Source organism: Cervus canadensis, chromosome 18, assembly GCF_019320065.1.
Source record: "Cervus canadensis isolate Bull #8, Minnesota chromosome 18, ASM1932006v1, whole genome shotgun sequence".
Classification (NCBI taxonomy): Eukaryota; Metazoa; Chordata; class Mammalia; order Artiodactyla; family Cervidae; genus Cervus; species Cervus canadensis.
Genome location: NC_057403.1, coordinates 28,439,009 through 28,455,112, shown reverse-complemented (window position 1 = coordinate 28,455,112; position 16,104 = coordinate 28,439,009). Strand labels below are relative to the sequence as shown.

Sequence of the window (16,104 nt, the reverse complement as noted above, 5' to 3'; positions counted from 1 at the left end):
TACATGACCTGCACATTCTCCTCCAGGCAAATGTGTAGCTGTGCAGAGAGTGAGTTTGCCTGTTTCAGGTAACATGGCTTGGTCTCCATCTCCATCTCCATCTCCACCTCCATCTCAAGGGGAGTCTTGCTCGCAGGGGGAGTGCTGCCAGGATTCCTGGGGAGAGCCTGGAGGGGCCACTCATAATCTCTTCCTGCTAATCTCAAGTGGACCAGACACGCTTCTAACAGACACTCTTTCTTTTTTTTTTTTTCTTCTTTTTTTGAGATATTCCTGGGAAATTTCCTGTTGACAAACTGACTCTGAAGAATTCAGCTTTGATTCAATTCCATAGATTTCATCATTTAGCTCTGAGGTCATTCTCGCCTCCCTCATTTCCCAGTTCTTGGAGTACCTCACTGTAGTCCCCAACTACACACTCACAGCCTTCCTGAGAACATGTTTGCCTTAATTAATTCTCTCTTTAAGAATAAACAGAACCCGACCTTCTGACTGTGGCATTTTATTCAGTGCCCATCTTGGACAAGGTCTGCTTCTCCTCTTTCACAAATAGGGGCCGATCAGACAAGTTCATCAAGATCCATGCAAGCAGGCTCTGAGCCGAGCTGGCACATGTGTGAATGGCCAGGAGGGGCTGGTCTTTGCTGAGAGGTGAAGCCAAGTTGGAGGGGACTGCTGTGCCAAAGAATTAAGGAAGTGCTGTAAAAATTCTCTTCTTTAGGACCAGAGGCATTTGTAGCTCCTGAAAAAAAAAAAAAAAAAGCCTGCAGTTTCTCTTGTTCCATGTAAAATGTGCAAGTAGATAACTGATGTCAATTATACCTCAAGAAAGCTGGAAAAAAGTAAATAAAAAGAAACAAGATACAGTAAGTCTCCTACACATGAATGAGTTCCATTCCAAAAGCATCTTTGTAAGTCCAATTTTTCCCTAAGTCCAACAAAGTCAGCCTAGGGACTCAACTAATACAATCGGTTATACAGTACTGTACTGTAACAGGTTTATAAAACTTTACACACAAATAATACATAAAAAACAAACAAAAAATAAAGAAAACATTTTTAATCTTTCAGTACAGTACCTTGAAAAGTACAGTAGTACAGTACAACTATTGGCATACAGGGGCTGGCACTGAGTGAACAAGCAAGAAGAGTTACTGACTGGAGAAAGAAGAGGAGGCGTGATATGATCGAGCTGAAGGATCATTAGCAATAGGAGATGGAGGGCAAACTGCAATTTCACTCACATCTGATGTTGATGGAACACATGTTCACGTCTTTGAAAGTTCTCTTTTTTTTTCCATTTATTTTTATTAGTTGGAGGCTAATTACTTTACAATATTATAGTGGTTTTTGTCATACACTGACATGAATCAGCCATGGATTTACATGTGTTCCCCATCCCGATCCCCCTCCCACCTCCCTCCCCATCCCATCCTTCTGGGTCTTCCCAGTGCACCAGCCCTGAGCACTTGTCTCATGCATCCAACCTGGGCTGGTGATCTGTTTCACCCTTGATAGTATACTTGTTTCAATGCTGTTCTCTCCAAACATCCCACCCTCACCTTCTCCCACAGAGTCTAAAAGTCTGTTCTGTACATCTGTGTCTCTTTTTCTGTTTTGCATATAGGGTTATTGTTACCATCTTTTTAAATTCCATATATATGCATTAGTATACTGTATTGGTCTTTATCTTTCTGGCTTACTTCACTCTGTATAATGGGCTCCAGTTTCATCCATCTCATTAGAACTGATTCAAATGAATTCTTTTTAATGGCTGAGTAATATTCCATAGTATATATGTACCATAGCTTCCTTATCCTTTCGTCTGCTGATGGGCATCTAGGTTGCTTCCATGTCCTAGCTACTATAAACAGTGCTGTGATGAACATTGGGGTACAGGTGTCTCTTTCAGATCTGGTTTCCTTGGTGTGTATGCCCAGGAGTGGGATTGCTGGGAATTTGTATGTAGGGAACTTACTGTATTAAAAAAAATAGATCGCTCATTTTTCTAAGTGACAAGATAACTACAAATAAATAATAAAAAGAAGTCTTATTCCAAGATCAGTCATATACATCTCTATTAATTATTAAAATATAATAATTTGGGGGTAAGCAAGTATTCATAGAAACGATCATGCTCTAACTTAAAAAATCACTTTATTTATTTATTTTTTTCAATTGAAAGAAAGTCACTTTAAAATCAGCAGTCAAAATGAGTAGTTGAGATCATGGAAATAAATAAGTAAATAATTTCTTACTAAATATGAAGTGATCTTTCATCTAGCTTCTATTTCATCCACATCTTAACAAGAGTGAACATTTCAATCTTTACTATCTTGCTGAATATAATTAGCACTTGATTCCTGCTCTGTAGTCCGACAAATTTCCCATTTATATCTCTGACACCTCCTTACAGCCTATTTGACTTTCATGACACATTTTCAAGGTATTAGGAAGACTCCATGCAAAAGAGAGTTTTCTTGTCCTTACTACTGGGGACATGAAGAGGTTTTTGGGAGGCTCAACATTTGGATAGAATCTCTGGCAAAAAAAAAGGGTGAAAAAAGACATTAAAATAGAATTATCACTGGTTTTTAAAATAGGAATACCTTAAAGAAGCTCCCTCAGATACTGGTATATTTAAAGATTTATTTTAAAGTGTGTCTATGGTGTTTCTGTTTAACAGCAGAATCTGTATAGCAGACAAAGATTCCCTTCATCCTGCCCCAGAGAAATGGCAAATTCTATGACCAAGACAAAGGATGCAGAACTAAGAAGCCATGGCAGTTGGAACTAAGAATCTGTATGATCTCACCAGTGAAGAGACTGACAAAGCTGTGAGACAGCAAACAAAAGGCATAGACATGAAGAACATGGGGCTTTTGAGAAATGCAGTGCTGCGTTTGAGGCCATACCAGTTGTGGAACTTGTTCTGTTGTCCTGCCTGGGTAGGAAAGCAGATTTGAAGCCCAATCTACTATAGAACATAGCCCCCAATCTAGCCCAGCTAGGGGCCTGGCTAGGGGCCTGGCTGGAGTACCCAAGGGTTGCGTGGCCCATCCTACAGTCCTACTTACAGTGGTACCTGAGCAGAGGAACAAGTCAGGAGCTCTGCCCACATGCAAAACCAAGTCAGTGGCCTTCTCTGGTCAGAGAACTCAGTGGACAGTTCTGCCTGATTCAAGTCCCTAGCCAATAAGCTATGCCATCCTTGGAACCTGTTCTGCCACCCCACCCAGAAAGGGAAGCAGGTTCATTGTATATTCCTGCCATGAGAATAGCCCACAGTTCCACCTGACCAGAAGGGTTAACTAGAGCATCTCGGAGACTGTATGGCCCACCATTCAACCCAGCTTGCAGAGATACCCAAGCTGATAGCCCAGTCAGTGAGTGGCTGTGTTGTAGGATAGACATAAAGCTACAAAATATCATCAAATCACAAAAGAAGACAGCAATATAAATGAGGAACAAAGAATCTACAAAACAGTCAGAAAACAACAGGCAACAGTAAGTCCTTTCCTACCAATAATTACTTTAAATATAGATGGAGTAAATACTCTCATGAAAGACACAGAATGGCTGATAGATTTCAAAAAATAGGATCTAAAGGAGATAAACCAATCAAGAAGATAAAACAATTATACATATTTATGCATCCAACATCAGAGCATTTATATAAATCAAAAGCTAACAGAATTAAAAGGAGAAATAAACAGTAACATAACTATAGGTAGAAACTTTAATACCTCACTCTCAGCAATAAATAATCATCCAGCTAGGTAATCAATAAAAAAACAATGGATTTTAACAGCACTATAGACCTAACAGACAACATTCCCAACAACAACAGCAGAATACCCATTTTTCTTAAGTACACACAGAACATTTTCTAGAGTATGTTAGGTCACAAAGCAAATCTTAGCAAATTTAAGAAAACTGAAATCACACCAACTGTCTTTTTCAATCACAAGAGTATGAAACTAGAAATAATAGCTGAAGGAAAGCTGGAAAACTTAAAAATACATGGAAATTAAACTACAGAGTCCTGAACAACCAATTGATCAGAGAAGAAATCAAAAGAGAAATTTTAAAATACCTTGAGACAAATGAAAATGGAAATACATGTACCAAAATTATAGGATATAGCAAAAAAAGTTCTAAGAGGGAAGTTTACAGTGATAAATGCACACATTAAGGGGGCAAATCAATCTAACAACCTAAATTTATACCTCAAGGATGAAGAAAAAGAACAAACTAAGCCCACCTGATGCAAAGAACTGACTCATTGAGAGAGACCCTGATGCTGGGAAAGATTGAGGGCAGGAGGAGAAAGGGGATGACAGAGGATGAGATGGTTGGATGGCATCACCGACTCGATGGACATGAGTTTGAGCAAGGTCCGGGAGCTGGTGATGGACAGGGAAGCCTGGCATGCTGCAGTGCGTGGGGTCACAAAGAATCAGACATGACTGATTGGACTGAACTGACTGAAGCCCAAAATTAGCAGAAGGAAGGAGGGAATAAAAATGAGAGCAGAAATAAAAGAAACAGAGGACAGGAAAATAATAGAAAAGATAGGCAAAAAAGAATTGGTGTTTTGAAAAAATAACCCAAATTATTAAACTTTTAGCAAGACTAATCAAGAAGAGAGAAGAGCCAAATAAATAAGATTATAAATGAAAAAGGAGAAATTACAACTGACACTACAGAAATACAATGAATCATGAGACTACTATGAAGAACTATAACCCCAACAAATTGGACAACCTAGAAGAAAAGGATAAATTCCTAGAAACATACAACCTGCCAAGATTAAATCATGAAGACGAGAAAATCTGAACAGATCAATAGCAAGCAAGGATTGAATCAGTAATCAAAATTCCCAACAAATAAAAGTCCAGGACCAGATGGTTACACAGGTGAATTTCACCAAATAGTCAAAGAAGAATTAACACCAATCCTTCTCAAACTTTTCCTCAAAAACAATCAAAGAATATACATGTTTCGATGCTGTTCTCTCGAAACATCCCACCCTCCCCTTCTTGTATATTACCTAGGGTGAAACAGATCACCAGCCCAGGCTGGATGCATGAGACAAGTGCTCGGGCCTGGTGCACTGGGAAGACCCAGAGGAATCGGGTAGAGAGGGAGGTGGGAGGGGGGATCGGGATGGGGAATACATGTAAGTCCATGGCTCATTCATGTCAATGTATGACAAAAACCACTACAATATTGTAAAATAATTAGCCTCCAACTAATAAAAATAAATGAAAAATAAATAAATAAAATGAGCAGCATTTCAGATTTTCCACTAAAAAGAAAACAAAAAAACAAACAAAAAAAACAATCAAAGAAGAGAATACTCCCAAACTCATTTTAAGAGACCAGAATTAACCTGATACAAAGCTGTACAAGGACACTACAACAAATAAAAACTACAGGCCAATATCTCTGATGAATATAGATGCAAAAAATCTCAACAAAATACTAGCAAACTGTAATTTAACACCACATTAAAAGACTCATACACCATGATCAAGTGAGATTTATCTCTACTCTGCAAGGATGGTTCAACATGCATGAATCAGTAAAAGTGATATAAAAATCACTTTAATATAGAATTAAATATATATATTTATATACTATATAAATATATATAAATAATATATTGTATTATACTATATTATACAATATATAATATATTTAATATATATATTTATTACATTATTATATATTATTATCTATTATAATATTATCTATTATATCTTTTACATACATATTTAATATATATTATATATATTTTATTACACATATACTTTATATATTATATATACTGTATTATACTATTATTATATATTATAATATATTATATATTAATATTATATATTATATTAGATATAATATATAACTATAATAATATATACTACAATATTATAATATATAAGAGGTATATAGATATAATATTATATTATATTATAATAATTTATCTATATGTTAATTTATTAACATTATCAATATATTATCAATATATAATTAATATAGTATAACAATTAATATAATAACATATTATATATTATAATATATACTGATATAATAATAATATAACTAAATATATAAAATTATACATATAAATATATAGAATGAAATATATATATTAATAACCACATTAATATAGAATGAAAGACAAAAAATCATATGATCATCTCAGTTGATGCAGAAAAAGCATCTGACAAAATACAAAATCTTTTCAAATAAAAACTCCTAACAGAGTACAGAAGGAAGACATGCCAACATAATAAAGGTCATATATGACAAGTCCAGAGCTAACATCAAATTCAATGGTAAAAGGTTGACAGTTTTTCCTCTAAGGATCAGGAGCAAGCCAAGAATGCCCACTCTCACCCTTGTACTCGACATAGTACTAGAAGTTCTAGCCAGAGCAATCAGGCAAGGGAAAGAAGTGAAAAGTATCTGAATCATAAAGGAAGAAGTAAAATTGTTTCTATGGTTTTATATATAGAAAATCTTGAACACCACCAAAAAGTGTTGTAACTCATCAGTGAATTCAGTAAAGTTGCAGAACATAAAATCAACATACAATATTCAGTATCATTTCTATACTCTAACAATGAATTATCTGAAAAAGAGTAAGGAAAACAAACCCACTTACAATAGCATCAAACACAATAAAATACTTATGGATAAATTTAACTAAGTAGGTAAAAGATCTCTACCCTAAAAACTGTAACATATTGATGAAATAAATCGAAGACATGAATAAATTGAAAGATATTCTGCATCCATGGAGTAAAATAATTAATATTGCTAAAATGTCCATATAAACCAAAGCCATCTACAATGCCATCCCTATAAAGATTCCAATGACGCTTTTTACAGAAATAGAAAACACAATTCTAAAATTTTTTTGGAAGCACAAAAGACCCTGAATAGTCAAAGCAATGCTGAGAAATAAGAACAATGCTACGGGCATCACATTTTGTGATTTCAAACTATACTACAAAGCTACAGTAATCAAACTGCATGATACTGACATGAAAACAGATCCACAGACCAATGAAACAGAATTGAAAGCCCAGAAATAAACCCATGCATGTATGGTCGACTAATACTGGACAAGTGTTCCAAGAATACTCAATAAGGAAAGGGTAGTCTCTTCAATAAATGGTGCTAGAAAAACTAGATATTCATATGGAAAGGAATAAAACCAGACCCCTATCTTACACCATGTGCGAAAATTAAGCTGAAATATATTCTGTTTAAATGTAAGACTTGAAACTGTAAAACTAGAAGAAAGAATAGGGGAAAAGTTCTTGTATTGGTCTTGGCAATGATTTTTTGGTTATGAAACTGAAAGCACAAGGAACAAAAGCAAAAATAAGTAAGTGGGACTACATCAAACTAAAATGTTCCTGTATAGCTGAAGAAATAATCAAGAAAATAAAAAAGCAATCTATGGAATCGGGGGGAAATATTTGCAAATTATATATCTGATAAGGAGTTAATGTCCAAATATATAAGGAACTCATTCAACTCAATAGTATAAAACCAATAATCCAATTTAAAGATGGGCAGAGAATTTGAAGGGCTTTCCTGGTGGCTCAGCAGTAAAGAAACTGCCTGCCAATGTGGGAGACACAGGAGATGTGGGTTTGATCCTAGAGTTGGGAAGATTGCCTGGAGAAAGAAATGGCAGCCCACTCCAGTATTCTTGCCTGGAAAATCCCATGGACAGAGAAGCCTGGCAGGCTACAGTCCATGGGGTTGCAAGAGTTGGACACAGCTTAGCAACTAAACAACAGCAACAGAGAATCTAAACAGGCATTTTTCCAAAGAAGGCATATAGATGGCCAATGGGTGAAGATGTGCTCAACATCACTAAACACCAGGGAAATGCAAATCAAAACCATAATGAGATATCACCTCACACCTGCCAGAATGACTATTAACAAAAAGACAAAAGATGACAAGTGTTGGCAAAGCTGTGGAGAAAAGAGAATCCATTTTTACTGTTGTTGGAAATGTAAATTGGTGCAAGCCAGTATGGAAAACATTATGGAGGTTCCTCAAAAAATTAAAAGTAGAGCTGTGGTATGATCTAGCAGTTTTCACTACTGGGTATACATCCAGAGGAAATGAAATTATTATCTCAAAGAGATATCTACACTCCAATGTTCATTGCAGCATTATTTATTAATACAACAGCCAAGACATAGAAACAACCTAAGTGTTCATTGATTAATGAACAGATACAGAAAATGTGGTATATAAAATGAAATATTATTCAACCATAAAAAGGAAGGAAATCCTGCCATTTATGAGATATGGATGGGCCTTTAGGGCATTATGCTAAGTAAAATAAGTCAGATAGATACAGACAAATACTCTATGATCTCACTTATATGTGGAACATTAGAAAAAAAAAATCAAACCCATAGAAACAGAGAACAGATTTGTAGTTGCCAGAGGCAGCAGGTGGAGGTAGAGGAATTGGTTGAAGGTGGTCAAAAGGTACAAATTTCTAGTTACAAGATAAGTAGGTTCTTGGGATGTAATGTACAGCCTGGTGACTATACTTAGAACTACTGCATTATATATTTGAAAGTTTGAGAGAGGAGATCTTAAAAACCCTCATCATAAAAATTGTAACTATGTGAAGTGATTAATGCTAATTAAACTTATTTTAGTAATCATTTTGCAATATACACATATATCAATGCAGGAGACCTGGGTTTGATGCCTGGGTCAGAATGATCCCCTGGAGAAGGAAAGGGTAGCCCACTCCAGTATTCTTGCCTGGAAAATCCCACGGACAGAGGAGCCTGGTGGGCTACAGTCTATGGAGTCATGAGTCAGACACAACTTAGTGACTAAACCACCACCATTACCATGTTGCATACCTTAAATTTTTGCGTAACTTGTATTTCAATAAAATGTTCAGATTCTTTAGCCATCATCAACTGTACCATAAAGGATATGTTCCATTGGTCTGTAATGGTCAAGATCAACTACAGTGTCTGAAATTCAGGAAGACTGGCATGATCCTATGGTTGTGGGACTCAAGTCAACAGGATCTTGCTTTGTGTGAACATTTTAAACCCTCAGTGTCTTTATAGCTTCTCTGACTCTTCATATATTCCTTCTTTCTGTTATATAAACACTATATGCCTAGCCTTTATCTCCACTTGCATGTCTAAACAGCCAAGTCAAATTTAATATGTCTGAAGCCTAGTTCCTGAAATTCTACCCCTAATCTGCCCTAGCCACAATCTTCCCCATTCCAGGTAAAGGCAGTTCAATTCTTTCTGGTACTTGTGTGAAAAAGCCTGGAATCACTCAACTCTTTTATTATCTCAAACTCCATACCCAGTGCATGAATATATTGTGTAAGCTCTGCTTCCCAAATATATCTAGAATCCAACATTTCTCTCTCTACTTTTACTACAGCTACTCCGGTGCAGGTACCCACCTTATCTCTGGGGACTACTGCAATGGCCCCAGTCAGACTCCTGCTTCCACCTAGATTCGTCATGGTTATTCTCAACATAGCCTGACTGGCAATTATAGACATTACTCTGTCCATGGAATTCTCCAGGCAAGAACACTGGAGTGGCTAGCCATTCCCTTCTCCAGAGGATCTTCCCAACTCAGGGATTGAACCTGGGTCTCTTGCACTGCAGACAGATTCTTTATATCTGAGCCACCAGGGAAGCCCCACCTGACTGGACCTGTGATCAAATAAGTCAGATCATAACCCTTCCATTGATCAAAATTCTCCAGCAGTACCCCATTTCACCCAGAGTAAAATCTGTATATGTTGGAGTCTTAGATGTATTTGCCTGTTACATTGTTGTTGTTTTTAGTTCCCTGCTGTGTTTTTGTGGGAGGTGACAGTGACCTGCAGTAAATAGCAGGGATAGAGATAAAGAGGGGCAGATAGACAAGAGAGATGAAACAGGGAAAAGGAAAAAGGTATGCGGCCAAATCTAACAAACAACTTCCAATACTTCTTAGCTTAGAAAGTCCTCCCCTCTCCTGAGATTTGGTGAATATTCAGTTGAGATTTTCATGTGCTTTTTTAAAAAAATTAATTCATTCATTAGGCTTTGTTGGGTCTTAATTGCAGCATGATCTTCCATCTTAATTGTGGTGTGTGGGTTCTTTAGTTGCAGCATGTGGGATCTAGTTCCTTGACCAGGGGTTGAACCCAGGCCCCCTGCGTGGGGAGCACGGAGTAACCACTTGACCAGCAGGGAAGACACATGTGCTTCTTTGTTATAAGGTAAAGTTTTTTTGGTCTGCTGTTACCATCTCTAACATGCAAAGATCCCATGAATCCTTTGCTTCCAATGAGTCAAAAGGCTTAAGAGAAGAGAAGTTGGGGCAGGGGTAGGTTGGGTCATTTATCCTTTTGATGCCAGCCCATCTTTGTGTGCTAAATAAATCTGTATTTCACTGACTACCAACTGACTTATTCTTTAGATTTATACAGAAACAAGAAAATTTAAGCAATGAATATTTATTAATCAATAATTATCTTCTTTTAGCCAGAGTCAAGATAAACAATCTATAACTTTCCACTGACTTTTAGGATAGTCAACAAAAATACTAAAATTTATCAGTTCATTTTGAACACCACCAGTATCTGATCAGTAGAAAGATTTATCATATTTTCACTACTTTCATAAGTCCCACATTGAAATCCTAATTAATTTTAGTGAGTGATTAAGTGAGTGCTCAATCATGTTCAACTCTTCGTGATCCCACGGACTGTAGCCCACAAGGCTCCTCTGTCCATGGGTCTTTCCTGAGAAGAATACTGTTAGTGGGTTGCCATTTCCTCCTCCAGGGGATTGTCCTGATCCAGGGATTGAACCCACGTCTCCTGCGTCTCCTGCATTGCAGGCAGATTCTTTACGGCTGAGCCACTGGGAAAGCTCCAGCTAATTTTAGTAGACCCTCCTAAATACATAGAGAATTCCTTCCAACTCTCAAATTACAAACTCACTCACTGTAAGAGAGATTTAGGAGAAAAGTGACCATACTATTGACACTTACTTACTTTAAATGACACTTATTTACTTTAAAAAATGTAACTGGAGGGAGAAAACATTTTTAACAACATGCTAAGCAGCATATCATTATTCAATTAAGATGATATCCTTATAAATCAGAAAGCTCCTTAACAGGCTGAAAGGTGAGGTATTTCCCACACAAATGAGAAATTTAAAATAGATATTCAAACAAGGATTCTTTAGTCATCTCAACACCAATTAGTGATACACTGCTTAATTTACATATAAGCTGAGTTTGGGGGCATATAACTATATATTGCTTGGCTTTAGGTTTTTGATACTTTGGGAAAATGGGAATTTTTGCATACCTTTGGGCAATTGGTTGCACAGATGGAAAATAGTATCACAGATGCAACCATGCTATGTGCCCTTACCTGAAAGGAAAGGAGCAATCAAAGTCAGTCTTCTAACTCCACAAAAGGCTTGACTGAGGTCCTTAATCACGCTTGGCTTTATCCAGAATGGCTTGTCCAAACAAGTTCATAGGTCAAGGCTGGATCCAAAATTCTTCTCAATTTAGACAAAATCTTTTATCAGTTTTTACCTTTCATTGGGCACCACCAACTTAGGGAACAAAAGCTAGATAGATCGTTACAAATTAGAGTTTCTTTTACTTTATTTTAGGTTTCTCTCTCTTAAGTATTCTACCTTCTAGGGTTCAGGGAACAAGAGCATTAATTCAGCATCAGGAAGACTGATTAGATGCTCTCCCCAGTGCTCGCTTTGGCAGCACATATACTAAGATGCTCTTCCCACCTTGCCTTGCCTCTTCTGGACCTGCCATATTTACTCTCCATCCTGTGAGTGTGCATGCATGTGGCTAAGCCACTTCAGTCGTGTCCAACTCTGTGCAACCCTATGGACTATAGCCTGCCAGAGTCCTCTGTCCATGGGATTTTCCAAGCAAGGATACTGGAGTGGGTTACCATTTCCTCTCCCAGGGGATCTTCCCAACCCAGGGATCAAACCCGTGTCTCTTATATTTCCTGCACGGGCAGGCAGGTTCCTTATCATTAGCATCACCTGGGAAGCCCTCTCTCCTTCCTGAGTATCTGCTCAAGGTAAGTCACAGCTCAGCTGGGGCTGTCAGTGGTCCTTGAGGGACCACCTGATGACAGCTAGACCTGCACCATTCTGCAGGTCAGCATCACTCAGTGCCCACCTAGGAGAGTTCACAAGACCCCATCTTACCTACCCCTTCTTGGTCTACTCCACGTCTCAGTGAAACCAACCTCAAATCTCACGCCTGCAAAGGACTTCCTTCCAAACCCAGAGGTCCCTGTGCTCTGTGACCTCCAGATTATGGATAAAGAATTTTTTTTTTTTTAAAGGTAACTGACACTAGTAAGGCTCCTGATGGCTCATCTCTATCCTCATGCACCTTTTAGCCAGCTTTCTACATGCCAAGACATCAACCCCCACTCTCACTGGAATGAATTTTTTAAAAACATTCTCCATATGAAATGTTGTCAGTGTCACCACCTTGAGCCCTGCAGCTGCTTATGATACCCAGGGACATCCCGAGTCTGATTCCTTCCCTACCTCCTCCCTCAATCCTCTTTACCTTTTTTACTTCAATGACTTTTTATGTGCTGGGAAGTATTAGAGCTCTTATTTAATTAATTTTTAATGAAAAAATTTTAACATGATGCCATATTATTTGCTTCAAGTTTTTTCTCTTGTTTTTTGTTGTGTAAGAAATAAAAAATTACTACTCGAGATGAAGTCCCTGTTTTATTCCTCTATCCCAACCTCCACTTCTCACCCAGTGGTGACTGGAAGTTGGCGTGTATCCTTTCTGTTCATGTTGTTACATCTTTACAACTTCTGTGTACATATACATATTTTAAAGAGCTTATTGTATTATTTCCCTTATGTATTTAATAAAAGATTCTTCTTATATAATTTAATTTATTTTGGCTGTGCTGGGTCTTTGTTGCTGAGTGGGCTTTTCTCTAGCTGTGGGGAGCTACTCTGTAGTTGCGATGCGTGGGCCTCTCATTGCAGTGGCTTCTCTTTCTGCAGAGCACACGCTCTAGGGTGCACTGACTTCAGTAGTTATGGCTCATCAGCTCAGTAGTTGCAGCTCCCAGGCTCTAGAGCACAGACTCAGTAAATGTGGCACATGATTAGTTGCTCCAAGGCATGTGGGATCTTCCCAGACCAGGAATCAAACCCGTGTCCTCTGCATTGGCAGGCGGATTCTTTACCACTGAGCCTCTAGGAAAGCACTGTTTCTCTTACTTTCACATTTTGCATTATGTCATACTGTACATCACCATTCAACATGGCCTTCCTTTCATCAAATACATTCTCAAGATTTATCCATGTTGATGCACATAGATCTAGTGAATAATTTTAACTGCTTTGTACTAATCTATTATACAGAATATCTCCGTTTTAATCTCATTTTCCTATTGAGGGACACACAGTTTGCTTTCCTTTTTAATTACCATAATAGTGCTGCAGTAGAGACCCTGATATGTCTCTCTGCATACATTCAGTACCTCAAGAGTTTATAACTAGATTTGGGATGGCTGGTTCAAAAACAGTACATGTATTGAACTTTCAATAGATATTACCTATTATAATTAGCTGTTCTCATTTGTACTCTGACTTACAGAGTGACTTCTTGTCTCTCCAATATGTTTTAAAGAATTCTATGTTTTTTTTTTTTAATTTTGATAATATGATGGGCGTGAAACAGTTCATTGTTTTAATTTTGAGTTACCTGATTCCTGGAGAGTTGAGCATCTCTCACACATGTACTGGTCACTACACCTTCTTCAGACAATTGTCTATATCTTTTGCCATTTTTCCCTATGGGCTTTCTTTCTTTTTTTAAAAAATATTTATTCTGGATACAAACCTTTGGTCAGTTATGGAGGCTTAAAAATTATTTCTGAAATGGACTTGCATTTTAACCTTAGCTTTGGTGACTTCTGTTCTTATGAACTTTATATTTTATTTGGTCTAAATTATCAACTATTTTTAAAAGATGCTTTCTGGATACTTCTGCTTTAAGAATATCAAGATAGGGTCCTCTATTTCCTACTAAAAGTCTTAAGGTTTTGCTTTTATTTTGGCCTTTAATTCATGTTGAGTATATTATTGTACATGAAGTGATGCAGAGGTTCACTTTTCTCAAGACAAGCCAATTTTCAAGGGAAAAAACTAAGCAGAGCACTCCCGCTTCAGGTAATGGTGGGCGAGGTCCCGCTAACCCACAAGAGTTAATGAGAAAATCTGGAAAATGAAAATAAAACCTGCTTGAACACACTTTATGGTAGTAAAGAATTACCAGGATTTAAAAAAAAAAGAACTAGGATCTGGGGAAAGGGGGAGACTCTGTGAGTAAAGCATACATTTGGGGTCACTTTGCCCAAGAGCCATTTGCCAGTCCTCAGATGGAAAAACTGAGGAGCCAATAATTAAGCTATAATTGTGCCAGCCTTGAGTGTGAGAGGGATTGGTGTTCAGGCCTGCCAAGTAGGGAGACTAGTGATGGAAGTGACCAGTGATGGGAGACTCCCATCACTTTGGCATGGGCCCACAATAAGTCTGTGTCCTGGATGAACCATATGTAGGCTCTTTCAAGAACTTCAACCCAACTACAAATTCTATCAAACACTAGAATTTTCTTCCCTCTCATTGTGTACTTCGACTATGTGTGTGGGTATTAATGAGCTTCCCAGGTAGCACTAGTGGTAAAGAACCCGCCTGCCAATGCAGGAGATGTAAGAGACATGGGTTCAATTGATGGATCAGGAAGACTACCTGGAGGAGTACATGGCAACCAAGTCCAATATTCTTTCCAGGAGAATCCCATGGACAGAATAGCCATAGGGTCACAGAGAACTGGACATGACTGAAGTGACTTAGCACACATGCACACACATGCTTTTAATATAAATTTACATAACTGTAACCTTGCTTGTCTGACTTGGCTGTGTATTATTTCTGCTGGCTCTCTTATGTTGCCTCCATTTGTGTATATTTTGAGTATGTTTTTGTTTATTCAATTTTACTGTATGCTCATATTTTTCTGGAACATCATCTACGTAAATTCTTTGAGCTCATAAGGAAGGTGAGTTCCTACAGAAAGAGATTTTCACTTGTTTCTATTGTTCTGGAGTGCTTCAAGAATGGGAACATTCTACCCTAAAACTTCAGTAAATCTCAGGTTGAGATTTTCTTCGACCATATCTAGGTAGCGTGGTGAAAATCTGTATAAAGACCTGACCTGTCTGTGGTTACAAACATTGAGGAAGGATTGCTTCCCATGTGATTTTATCATTACATTTCAAGACTGGTCATTTTCTTTGAAATTCCTTGGGGTAGGACGGTGGGTTTATTTCTAGTTTGTCCTTATTTTAAGGGTGTAATCTCTAAGGTCTCAGTTTTATGATGGAGGACTCCTATTACACTTCCTACATTTGAATGGGCTGCAAGTTGTGTCCTATACTTCACAGCCAAAAAGGAAATAAAAATCAAAATTCAAGTTCATCTTATTTAGCAAATATGCTCAACATAAAGAGGAAGCATCTATGTTTCCCTTTCTGAGTTTCTCTCTTTTCTTGGTTTTTGGTTTGAGGGCTTCTTAATTTCTTGCCACTTCACTGATTCATTTAAAATTTTATATTAAAATTGTTTTCAATCAAGAACAAGATGGTGGAGGAGTGGGTGGACATGGAATATATCTCTCTCCACGGATACATCAGGAATACACCTTCAGACACAGAAATGCATGCAGAACACCAGCTGAGAGCAGACAGGAGTACTTGACCACTGGAAACAAATATATAGAACTGTCACGCGAGTGTATGCTCCTCGGTTCTGTCTCGTCACAACAAAGATTTGGAGTGACAGACATTAAAGCCCTTGGCGCGTCACAGCTGTCGGGTCTTGGACAGACCGTGTTGTAGCTCTTAGACAAATCAGTGTTACAGCTCTATTTTATTTAGAAAATAGCAGGAAGTCCATTCTTGAGGCGTGAGGGTATGCCAACCCA

General features: G+C 37.7%; 1 long non-coding RNA gene across 1 annotated transcript in view; it reads right to left on the bottom strand.

Moving 5' to 3' along the window:
* Nucleotides 1-293: 293 nt before the first annotated feature.
* LOC122421496 overlaps nt 294-16,104 on the bottom strand; it is a 63,258-nt gene continuing 47,447 nt past the window's right edge. The window contains exon 3 of the long non-coding RNA XR_006263506.1: nt 294-742. This is a non-coding gene — a long non-coding RNA (uncharacterized LOC122421496). The remainder of the gene's footprint in view (nt 743-16,104) is intronic.